This window comes from Botryllus schlosseri, unplaced genomic scaffold, assembly GCF_051294905.1.
Source record: "Botryllus schlosseri isolate E-star unplaced genomic scaffold, Bs_hap1 Bs63a, whole genome shotgun sequence".
Lineage (NCBI taxonomy): Eukaryota > Metazoa > Chordata > Ascidiacea > Stolidobranchia > Styelidae > Botryllus > Botryllus schlosseri.
In genome coordinates this window covers 9,106-22,109 of record NW_027648672.1, presented here as the reverse complement: position 1 = coordinate 22,109, position 13,004 = coordinate 9,106, and the positions used below count along the sequence as shown (strand labels likewise).

The 13,004-nt window shown below is 39.5% G+C and overlaps 1 long non-coding RNA gene across 1 annotated transcript; it reads left to right on the top strand.

Moving 5' to 3' along the window:
- The first annotated feature begins 7,488 nt into the window (after positions 1–7,488).
- On the top strand, positions 7,489–8,839 carry LOC145432655 (uncharacterized). Its single transcript, XR_013912919.1, has 2 exons — positions 7,489–7,677; positions 8,671–8,839. It is a non-coding gene; the product is annotated as an uncharacterized LOC145432655 (long non-coding RNA).
- The last annotated feature ends 4,165 nt before the right edge of the window (positions 8,840–13,004 follow it).

Here is a 13,004-nt window from a genome sequence, read left to right as displayed (position 1 = left end):
TGGATTGTTTTGCAAATTTGGTTAGATTAAGCTCCCCAATAAAGTAACTTCAGAGGTGATCAAAATAGCTAGTGTTGCTACTCAAGTATAGAAGTTCAGGTAACCCTGTGAATTACTCCTCAAGTACAAGTACAAGTAGCGATTTCCAAGGCATGTCAAAACTACTTCTAGTGAAAATGGAAAACGCAGGTCTGAAAAGTATTCACGTAAGCATTTTTAAAAGTATATTTGGTCGAGGGTTCGCATACTTTTAGTAGTTAATTGGAATACCTTTTTTCCAAATTGCAGGGTGCTTTTTCATGACCGACAGAAAAAGGACTAATAATGCAACAAATAGCCTTCATTTTCGAATATATGTCAGGCTATCGTGGTACCGGCACTGTTTCTGCCCAGTAGCCACTACAATTACATTCATAAAATTTATGCAAACATATCTCAAGACTATACTCAGTACTTTACAAAATCCAAAGTGTCAAAAGTATGGGCTTGCGCAGAAACTTTTAATTAGAAGTTGAAGGAATAGTCCTTTCGAGTAAGCAGTTCAAGTAGCCTAAACCTACTCGAGCCCTCCTAAAAAGTAGAAGCACTTCGTTTCTGACCACTTCTGTGTAATATTCCATTGATCAATCCACGCCATATGCAAAGGTACTCTTGAAGATATCGTATTTAAGTAGCGTAGCCTGTGATAATTGTTGATAATTGCTAGCTACCTCCATTCATCTGTTTTCCGGAAATTATCCTATTGGTCTTTTTCACCATCACCCAATATATGCCCTTAGTGCAGTGTCTAAGCATAAACGTAATGACAACTCCTCCATCAACTTTGACTCCATGATATTGGTCAAGTATGATCGACATGGCTATTTCTGCTGAATCGAATCGGCCTTGATATTTCAACCGCATGGATTAGCCTACACAGCTTATAAATTGGAACCATCTATTAATGTTGAGTTAATATATTTATATTACAATTTATATTTTTTTCTGCTCCTATTATTGAAGATATTAGGCCATGAGATTAATAGCCTACTTATCAGAAGTATACCCGAATCCTGGATTGGAATTACAATGCTCAACCTAAAAATGTTTTGATATCAGATCAGTCTCTATTATCCATCTGTTAAATTCAAAATATTCATAGTAGCTGCAAAATTATAACCCGATAGTTTTTATGATTGGCATCATGCATTTGTCCGTCCATATGGTGTCTTATATCTTATAATTATTATATATTATGTTTAATCGTTGAATTGAGTACAACAACAATTTCTATTCAAATAGTTATTAAATGTGATGATTCTTTTTTGTGCCAGGCCTAAATTGATACAAAGGTAAATCACATTTTGAAGATGTGTGTTTACTGTCAGTCTTCTGGATCGGCTCACTTTCAATAGGACAATTCATTCCCGTCAAATAAGGCCTACTAGGAAAGACATAGAATACCCATATAAATGATGCGGCCCGCCGGCGTCGTCAAAACTGGAAAACTGGCCCGCGAGCACATTTGAGTTTGAGACCTCTGACAGGGGGTCACCAACACGCGGCCCGCGGGTCGCAATGCGGCCCGCCAGGTCATCTTTTGCGGCCCGCGACATGATTTGAGATTTCCGAAGAAAGCTAAGGAAACATTTTGAAATTCTGAAATTGACGTGTAATTGGCCAAAACATTTCCCAATACCGAGACGCTAGATAACTGCTTAGGGAAGTAATTCTTAAACTGAGGGGACGTCCCTCATATGGGGGGGGTCGTGAAAGCATACTGAAGAAGCCCGTGGAGCTGCGTTCAACTAAAAAATATTTCGCGCCCCCTGCGCGATTTTCCTCGAATTCATAATTATAGCTAGTGCTCTGTGTATAATCCGGAATTTATAATTATCGAATTCTCTCGTCAACATTCATAACCTCACATACCATCATACTATCCGTTCGGATAGCCAGCATTATGGATGCATTTTGTGATATGACGATAAGGGGCGCGAAATTTTTCAGTATCACATAGGGGGGCATATCAAAGGTTTGAGAACCACTGGCTTAGGGCTTTCCCACAAGATTAAGCTTCAATGTGGTATGGTCTTTCAGCTAGTTACGTATCTCGCTAGTCCAAAAAAGCGTTTCTAGGTATCGTGCACAGCTCGCAGCTTAAAATAATATGAAATTGATGACAGTGATACTTTGCTGTATTTTTATTCCTTAATAAAATATGACTTTTTTGTGGTCACTATACCCATTGCCTATGTTAGGTAGAACAGCGTTTTAAAACGTGGTTGCCCCCTCTATATCGATATTGAATTTATGCGGCCCGCGGCCGCTACAAAATTTGAAAAGTGGCCCGCGACCCGTTTTGAGTTGGCGACTCCTGACTTATTAGATGAGTTGTTGGCAAAGAGAATGTCTATGGATACAACACTTACAAGAGAAACGATCGTTGACATACAATCTTGAATCTTCGTTTCCCATTATCCGGTAGCCGCTGGCGAGTGTTAGGCCGAAAATACTCGGGATCATTTCAATATCAATAAATTATTCAATTGTATATTGAAGTTCAGTACCTTCAAGTCTCTTCAAGAGCAACTTAGTAGGCAGACACTGGCACAGGAACTTTAAATCTATTGATCGGTGCAGAACCGACTAATACGAAAATATCCAACAAGCCTCCAGAACCAAAGTCCAGTAATGTATTTCAGTATAAAGAATCTTGATAAAAAGTTGTAACAAAAGGCAATAACTGATCTGAATTTGATCATTGCAAAATAGCAGCTGATGGCACGAACATTTGTGCGGTTTAAATGCCAGTCGAGAAGGGTAACGTCTCAATTTCAAATGTGAAGTCGGCAAAATACAGAATATTCAGTGAAACATACTGGACGCATGTTCAATTGTTTCATTGTGCACTAAATGCCAGATTTTGTAGTATTGTCACTGGGGTGTAGTGTCGTCTCTGATCGTAACCTAATCTCAACCATTAACAAGTCGATCATATAGAACCAGGATCGGGTCAAAGTATTCATTGTGGGTACATCGATGCAGACTTTTTAGTTGATTTCATGTCCGAGCATAGCAAGATGTTCAAATGAAATGCTATGAAGGTTTTGAAATGCGCCCCAAGCTAGATGCTGTCGTTTGAATATCAGCAAAGGTGTAAGTTATCAATTTTATCCGTAAAAAATATCAATCAGGCTCTAGAAGCGACCGCGTAACCGTACGAAACAGAGATCACATCACCATCACCGATGTTGAATATGTGGCATACTTCTTCTGCCATAGTCAAGTGTGAGTTTAGCATTGCAGTTCCAAACTGCCAATGACAAATTTCCGCAGAAAGAGCACATAATAGCACCACACACAAGTTCTTTCTTGCAGTGCGACCGGTCTCTGGAATATTGACGAGATGGGCGGCAGGCTAACGTAGCTGCCCCTCACTTCGGATCTCTACTCAAATGAAAACCCAGGTTGAGACGAATCTTGAAGACAGTCTTGCCGGGAAACTTGTGCCTGAATAATAATAACCATTATGTGATGGTGATACGATTGTTGATATACAATGTTCTTTCCAATTCTCTACTAGTTGCTGACGATTACCCCTGACGAGTGTCAGCCAAAATATTTGCGTTCATTTCAATATCAATCTATTATTCAATTGTATATTGCAGTTCTGTACCCCCCACAGTCTCTTCAATATGTAATGACACACATTATTCACTACCACAATTATAAAGATCATTAAAGCCGGACACTTTGGCATTAGCCAGACTAAAATTTCTGATATATTCAGAGGTGGTCAAAGTAAGTAAGCGTTGGTACTCAAGTAGAAATAGTAGCGCCAAAATTCCTATGCAATTACAAGTAGAAGCAACAATATCCGAGACCACATGAAAATTACTTTGGGTGGGGGCAGAAAATATAAAGTCTGCCTAAGTGCTCGAGTAAGTAATTTAAATAAGTAGATTCATACTTTCCATACTTTTAGCGGTTAATCAGAGTCTGTTACTCTCAAATTGAAAAATGTATCTTTTTTGCGACTAACGCGAGATAACTAATGGCCTCGGGTAGGGCAAATCGAGTATTGGACTTCCAGCATCGCTCATAATGACGCCAAAACGGAAGATGTGAAGAGTTGAAACAATATACCATTAATGCAGTTCCTCATCCCATGAAAAATTCAGTATTTTTTGACCATACCTATTTCACTGCACTTTGTGACAATGCTTGTGGGTTGATCATGTCATTTTCACCGACATCCTAGCTTTGCAGGCCTATTACATTTCATATGCTGCGATACAACCTATAGAGGTTTTCAGCCTTCCTCAGTGAAACCGGTATCAAATCTAAAACTCTCGTCGATAAGTTAGCTCTTAGAGGCAAGGAGCGTGTAATTTCCGTACTCGTTAAAAACAATCTCTTACTTCTCGACTCCAATCATCAAAACTAATAATACTCGGATCATTGCGCCCTAGTACCAATTTCTAATGATAAAAATCAAAGCTAGCTAACCTTGTTGAAGTTCGGTGATCCGTGGATTACGTTGGCCCCGATTTTCGAGTAATCACTGCCCGATGGCAGAAAGACCAGTTTCGGGGTAGAGGTGGATGGGCTTCGCGACGTAGACGACAATTGTCTTCCTAATCCCATCGGCGAGGCAGAAGTGACGCCGGGTTGAAAAGTACCGCCAGAGGAGTTTTGACTTGAAAGCGCAGATCTGCACGTGAAAGTGGCTGCTTCATCTGTGTCAAAGTGTATCGTCAACTATAGTCATTATGACCGGCCTGATGGCTTTTTAAAATGGAATGAGACGGTCAACAAATTAAGAGTTTGCCAAAATATGAAAAATGGGTAGGCAATGAGTTGAGAGATTGTAATCGGGCATAAGCTACTTCAACAACTTATCACATACTCCTAAAGATGTGCCTGCTGAATATGGGATATCGTAAATCATGACAAATATATCCATCAGAGGACATAATAAAGGGAAAGTGATTCTTTTAAAGAACAGTAACAAATTTGAAATCGGCAATAATTCACGGTAACATGCTTAATGGCCGACACTCGTCAGGGGTATTCGTTAGCAAATAGTAGAGAATTGGAAAGAAAGATCGTATCATAAAATTTACTCACTTTACAACTACTACTGTAGATTTTGATAAAAGGCACACAAATAAAAGCGTGTTCCACTGTATATTGAAGTTCTGTACCTCCAAGAAGATGGACACTTGGACAGCTTGAAGGCAATCCAATACACTGACATCTCCAGTATGTCTGTAATGATTTGGTCTCTTTTGGTAGAATTGGGGGGACAGTTCGCGAGAATTAGGAAATGTCTCTTGCTGAAATTTTGAAAATATTTTCGCAGGTTATTCAAAGTCTCGTGCTTCCTCATTTACAAGTGGAGGGCAAGAGGATAAAAAACGTGTTAGATAGTCCGTTGCTAAACAATATCGACAAGACGGCGGCCGAGCATCTGCGCGGACTATTAGTGGTAAGTGATGAAATTCATTGAATGTAATATTTAGAGCCTGACTGAATTCGGATTTTTTGAGTACGTAAAACTTGTAACTCTCAGCACCTTCTCCTATAACCGCGATACATCCAGCCGATATTCAAAAGATATGGCATCTAGCTTAAGGTGTGTTTCCAAAACTTCACAGCATTTAGTATTCGTGCAGCTATACCTTGACATGAAATAAACTAGAAAGTCTGCAGCTAGGCAGCTTTAAGGAATCAACATTCCTAGTCTAGCAGTCGCAGATTATAGCTCTCTTGACTCCCAACTATCATACTGTGACGTCACGAAAATTGCAGATATTTTTCACCTCGAATACCCGATACCGATATTTCTTTCAAAGTATAATATCAATCGGTCAGTTTCTTATAATAACACTGTAATTATATTATTATTAAATGACATTAAAATTGAAATAAATTTTTTTTTTTTCAGAAACATTGTGGACCCGTGATAAAGGGGCTGCGGTCGTCTCCAGATCTATCCGACGAGTATCATTCCGAATACGGATATCTCGGTCCTCTCCTGTGCGTTCACGTGATAAAACTGAGAGAGGCGGAAGCGCACAAGGCACAATTACTGGCATCGGCTGGGCTTAGTAGGCCGTCGGTAAGTGTTGCATCGGCGATTGTAGATTAAAAATGATCGGGTTCCAAACAGGTCTGGGTGCTCTGATTTGAGTCGAGTAGTGAGGAAGGATTTTTGTGTATTGAAATTGTACGCTCCGAGCCACTGAGAGTTAATTTATCAACGAGTTTCGACACTGTCTTGTAAACTCAATTGCTAGTATTGCAACACACGAAACATGTAGTATAAAGCTATGTACGTTATTGGAAATGATATTTCTTTGAAGACGTGATTAACCCACAACATTGTCGCAAATTGCAATGAAATAGGCTTTGTCGTAAAAATACTGAATTAACGTTATGGTTTGTAGAACTAGCGTTATGTTCTTTGTAGTCACATAAAAAGTAGGTACATATTTTAACTAGTCCGTTGACATGTGAGCACGCGGCGTCCTAGCGTGTGACATTTCGGCAGATGAGCATGGGAGTTGAATTACAGGTCAGGATTGGGTTAGGACTATGTTTAGGGTTAGGATATATATATACCGTAAACCGGGGTAACATTGGACAATTTTCAACAATTCCGCTCTGTATCTTGGAAATGCTGGGGTGTAGGGGAGGCAAGTTTTGTGTTTTTCATGGGTCATGGAGCAAAGATTAGAATTACCTAATCCAAAATCTTCATGGTCATAAATAAGTACCTTATTTTCGTAAATTATCCGTGTCCAAAGTTACCCCTGCATGTGGGGTAACTTTGGACAATGTAGTTTTCTGTATGCCTTTACACTCTATTGTTTATGAAACCTCGTAAATAAGGCTTATTTGGCAAGAGTTGATGAGAGCAGTGGCTAAAACTGAAACAAAATAGTTTATGTCTGGCCTATTGCATGATTTTTACCTAATCCACCCCCCCCCCCCAAAAAAAAATTAGGTAGTTTATGAAGGGTAATGCTCCCTTATTCATCCCTTATCTCAATTTTGCCTCATGCCTTCACCAATTGGGACTTATAAATAACATATATATGGTGATGAGGGGTATCCCACTGGCAGTGTCAGCAACCGACAGCAAACATTAAGCATGTTACCGTGAATTATTGCCGATTTCAAATTTGTTACTGTTCTTTAAAAGAATCACTTTCCCTTTATTATGTCCTCTGATGGATATATTTGTCATGATTTACGATATCCCATATTCAGCAGGCACATCTTTAGGAGTATGTGATAAGTTGTTGAAGTAGCTTATGCCCGATTACAATCTCTCAACTCATTGCCTACCCATTTTTCATATTTTGGCAAACTCTTAATTTGTTGACCGTCTCATTCCATTTTAAAAAGCCATCAGGCCGGTCATAATGACTATAGTTGACGATACACTTTGACACAGATGAAGCAGCCACTTTCACGTGCAGATCTGCGCTTTCAAGTCAAAACTCCTCTGGCGGTACTTTTCAACCCGGCGTCACTTCTGCCTCGCCGATGGGATTAGGAAGACAATTGTCGTCTACGTCGCGAAGCCCATCCACCTCTACCCCGAAACTGGTCTTTCTGCCATCGGGCAGTGATTACTCGAAAATCGGGGCCAACGTAATCCACGGATCACCGAACTTCAACAAGGTTAGCTAGCTTTGATTTTTATCATTAGAAATTGGTACTAGGGCGCAATGATCCGAGTATTATTAGTTTTGATGATTGGAGTCGAGAAGTAAGAGATTGTTTTTACGAGTACGGAAATTACACGCTCCTTGCCTCTAAGAGCTAACTTATCGACGAGAGTTTTAGATTTGATACCGGTTTCACTGAGGAAGGCTGAAAACCTCTATAGGTTGTATCGCAGCATATGAAATGTAATAGGCCTGCAAAGCTAGGATGTCGGTGAAAATGACATGATCAACCCACAGCATTGTCACAAAGTGCAGTGAAATAGGTATGGTCAAAAAATACTGAATTTTTCATGGGATGAGGAACTGCATTAATGGTATATGTTTCAACTCTTCACATCTTCCGTTTGGCGTCATTATGAGCGATGCTGGAAGTCCAATACTCGATTTGCCCTACCCGAGGCCATTAGTTATCTCGCGTTAGTCGCAAAAAAGATACATTTTTCAATTTGAGAGTAACAGACTCTGATTAACCGCTAAAAGTATGGAAAGTATGAATCTACTTATTTAAATTACTTACTCGAGCACTTAGGCAGACTTTATATTTTCTGCCCCCACCCAAAGTAATTTTCATGTGTCTCGGATATTGTTGCTTCTACTTGTAATTGCATAGGAATTTTGGCGCTACTATTTCTACTTGAGTACCAACGCTTACTACTTTGACCACCTCTGAATATATCAGAAATTTTAGTCTGGCTAATGCCAAAGTGTCCGGCTTTAATGATCTTTATAATTGTGGTAGTGAATAATGTGTGTCATTACATATTGAAGAGACTGTGGGGGGTACAGAACTGCAATATACAATTGAATAATAGATTGATATTGAAATGAACGCAAATATTTTGGCTGACACTCGTCAGGGGTAATCGTCAGCAACTAGTAGAGAATTGGAAAGAACATTGTATATCAACAATCGTATCACCATCACATAATGGTTATTATTATTCAGGCACAAGTTTCCGGCAGACTGTCTTCAGATTCGTCTCAACCTGGGTTTTCATTTGAGTAGAGATCCGAAGTGAGGGGCAGCTACGTTAGCCTGCCGCCATCTCGTCAATATTCCAGAGACCGGTCGCACTGCAAGAAAGAACTTGTGTGTGGTGCTATTATGTGCTCTTCTGCGGAAATTTGTCATGGGCAGTTTGGAACTGCAATGCTAAACTCACACTTGACTATGGCAGAAGAAGTATGCCACATATTCAACATCGGTGATGGTGATGTGATCTCTGTTTCGTACGGTTACGCGGTCGCTTCTAGAGCCTGATTGATATTTTTTACGGATAAAATTGATAACTTACACCTTTGCTGATATTCAAACGACAGCATCTAGCTTGGGGCGCATTTCCAAAACTTCATAGCATTCATTTGAACATCTTGCTATGCTCGGACATGAAATCAACTAAAAAGTCTGCATCGATGTACCCACAATGAATACTTTGACCCGATCTGGTTCTATATGATCGACTTGTTAATGGTTGAGATTAGGTTACGATCAGAGACGACACTACACCCCAGTGACAATACTACAAAATCTGGCATTTAGTGCACAATGAACAATTGAACATGCGTCCAGTATGTTTCACTGAATATTCTGTATTTGCCGACTTCACATTTGAAATTGAGACGTTACCCTTCTCGACTGGCATTTAAACCGCACAAATGTTCGTGCCATCGCTGCTATTTTGCAATGATCAAATTCAGATCAGTTATTGCCTTTTGTTACAACTTTTTATCAAGATTCTTTATACTGAAATACATTACTGGACTTTGGTTCTGGAGGCTTGTTGGATATTTTCGTATTAGTCGGTTCTGCACCGATCAATAGATTTAAAGTTCCTGTGCCAGTGTCTGCCTACTAAGTTGCTCTTGAAGAGACTTGAAGGTACTGAACTTCAATATACAATTGAATAATTTATTGATATTGAAATGATCCCGAGTATTTTCGGCCAACACTCGCCAGCGGCTACCGGATAATGGGAAAGAAGATTCAAGATTGTATGTCAACGATCGTTTCTCTTGTAAGTGTTGTATCCATAGACATTCTCTTTGCCAACAACTCATCTAATAAGTCAGGAGTCGCCAACTCAAAACGGGTCGCGGGCCACTTTTCAAATTTTGTAGCGGCCGCGGGCCGCATAAATTCAATATCGATATAGAGGGGGCAACCACGTTTTAAAACGCTGTTCTACCTAACATAGGCAATGGGTATAGTGACCACAAAAAAGTCATATTTTATTAAAGGAATAAAAATACAGCAAAGTATCACTGTCATCAATTTCATATTATTTTAAGCTGCGAGCTGTGCACGATACCTAGAAACGCTTTTTTGGACTAGCGAGATACGTAACTAGCTGAAAGACCATACCCACTTGAAGCTTAATCTTGTGGGAAAGCCCTAAGCCAGTGGTTCTCAAACCTTTGATATGCCCCCCTATGTGATACTGAAAAATTTCGCGCCCCTTATCGTCATATCACAAAATGCATCCATAATGCTGGCTATCCGAACGGATAGTATGATGGTATGTGAGGTTATGAATGTTGACGAGAGAATTCGATAATATAAATTCCGGATTATACACAGAGCACTAGCTATAATTATGAATTCGAGGAAAATCGCGCAGGGCGCGAAATATTTTTTAGTTGAACGCAGCTCCACGGCTTCTTCAGATGCTTTCACGACCCCATATGAGGGACGTCCCCTCAGTTTAAGAATTACTTCCCTAAGCAGTTATCTAGGCGTCTCGGTATTGGAAATGTTTTGGCCATTACACGTCAATTTCAGAATTTCAAAATGTTTCCTTAGCTTTCTTCCGAAATCTCAAATCATGTCGCGGGCCGCAAAAGATGACCTGGCGGGCCGCATGCGACCCGCGGGCCGCGTGTTGGTGACCCCTGTCAGAGGTCTCAAACTCAAATGTGCTCGCGGGCCAGTTTTCCAGTTTTGACGACGCCGCGGGCCGCATCATTTATATGGGTATTCTATGTCTTTCCTAGTAGGCCTTATTTGACGGGAATGAATTGTCCTATTGAAAGTGAGCCGATCCAGAAGACTGACAGTAAACACACATCTTCAAAATGTGATTTACCTTTGTATCAATTTAGGCCTGGCACAAAAAGAATCATCACATTTATAACTATTTGAATAGAATTGTTGTTGTACTCAATTCAACGATTAAACATAATATATAATAATTATAAGATATAGACACCATATGGACGGACAAATGCATGATGCCATCATAAAAACTATCGGGTTATAATTTTGCAGCTACTATGAATATTTTGAATTTAACAGATGGATAATAGAGACTGATCTGATATCAAAACATTTTTAGGTTGAGCATTGTAATTCCAATCCAGGATTCGGGTATACTTCTGATAAGTAGGCTATTAATCTCATGGCCTAATATCTTCAATAATAGGAGCAGAAAAAATATAAATGTAATATAAATATATTAACTCAACATTAATAGATGGTTCCAATTTATAAGCTGTGTAGGCTAATCCATGCGGTTGAAATATCAAGGCCGATTCGATTCAGCAGAAATAGCCATGTCGATCATACTTGACCAATATCATGGAGTCAAAGTTGATGGAGGGTTGTCATTACGTTTATGCTTAGACACTGCACTAAGGGCATATATTGGTGATGGTGAAAAAGACCAATAGGATAATTTCCGGAAAACAGATGAATGGAGGTAGCTAGCAATTATCAACAATTATCACAGGCTACGCTACTTAAATACGATATCTTCAAGAGTACCTTTGCATATGGCGTGGATTGATCAATGGAATATTACACAGAAGTGGTCAGAAACGAAGTGCTTCTACTTTTTAGGAGGGCTCGAGTAGGTTTAGGCTACTTGAACTGCTTACTCGAAGGACTATTCCTTCAACTTCTAATTAAAAGTTTCTGCGCAAGCCCATACTTTTGACACTTTGGATTTTGTAAAGTACTGAGTATAGTCTTGAGATATGTTTGCATAAATTTTATGAATGTAATTGTAGTGGCTACTGGGCGAAACAGTGCCGGTACCACGATAGCCTGACATATATTCGAAAATGAAGGCTATTTGTTGCATTATTAGTCCTTTTCTGTCGGTCATGAAAAAGCACCCTGCAATTTGGAAAAAAGGTATTCCAATTAACTACTAAAAGTATGCGAACCCTCGACCAAATATACTTTTAAAAATGCTTACGTGAATACTTTTCAGACCTGCGTTTTCCATTTTCACTAGAAGTAGTTTTGACATGCCTTGGAAATCGCTACTTGTACTTGTACTTGAGGAGTAATTCACAGGGTTACCTGAACTTCTATACTTGAGTAGCAACACTAGCTATTTTGATCACCTCTGATGTTACTTTATTGGGAGCTTAATCTAACCAAATTTGCAAAACAATCCACCACAACAATTTAGAAGCAGCTAGTAACTGAATCCTAATGAGAGTGTATAGGAAAAAGTATCGGGAAATATTTTGTATGCGATGTCTGGCATTGGCGTCAAACGACAATAAGTCGTGCTCAAGACCAGTGGTTCTCAACCTTTTTGTCTTCGCGGACTCCTTTCGGACCGCCACGGACCCCCGCGGACCCCCACGAAATTTTAGTTCAAATTTTGCTCGTGAACTCGTCATCTATCTTGTGCAATTGACAACTGTAGGCTTCGTGATAAACAGCAGCAAAAGTATCTCTCTTGAAAATAAAATCATACTATTTCATGTAGAAATTGGGTTGACTTCTATTATTTCAAAGTGAATTCTGCAACTGCATTTCCTGAAATACGCGGTCGTGTCTTGAAAATCCGCGTCTTCGATTTGATATGAACGATTGCCGAAAATCAATTTCCACAAATATCGGTGGAGGCGAATATAATAATAACGCGTAACGCTTCCGACGGCACATTTGGGTATGATCGCAACAAATATGGCACCGAAATTGACAACATTTTTTAATGAACATACAGCGTCAAGCCTGGTCATGAAGTTATTATGGGAAGAATGGTTGAGTAGCCTATATCACAGGTGAAAATGGATTTTTGTAAACATTTCGAAGTCACCGTGAACCTTACTCATCCAACTTTTTTTTTCATAATCCCCAACAAAACATCTTTAAACAGCAAAAGGTTTGTATCAGTTGGCTATTGGCAATATAGCAATTAAAATGAGTCTGCATGGCGGGATATTTCATCTCAGATGGCCTTTCTATTGATGTGAGCTTTGGAGTTTTACTATTAATGAAGCAAAACTGCCTCGTGATTTTCCAATAAAAAATACCAATTAGGT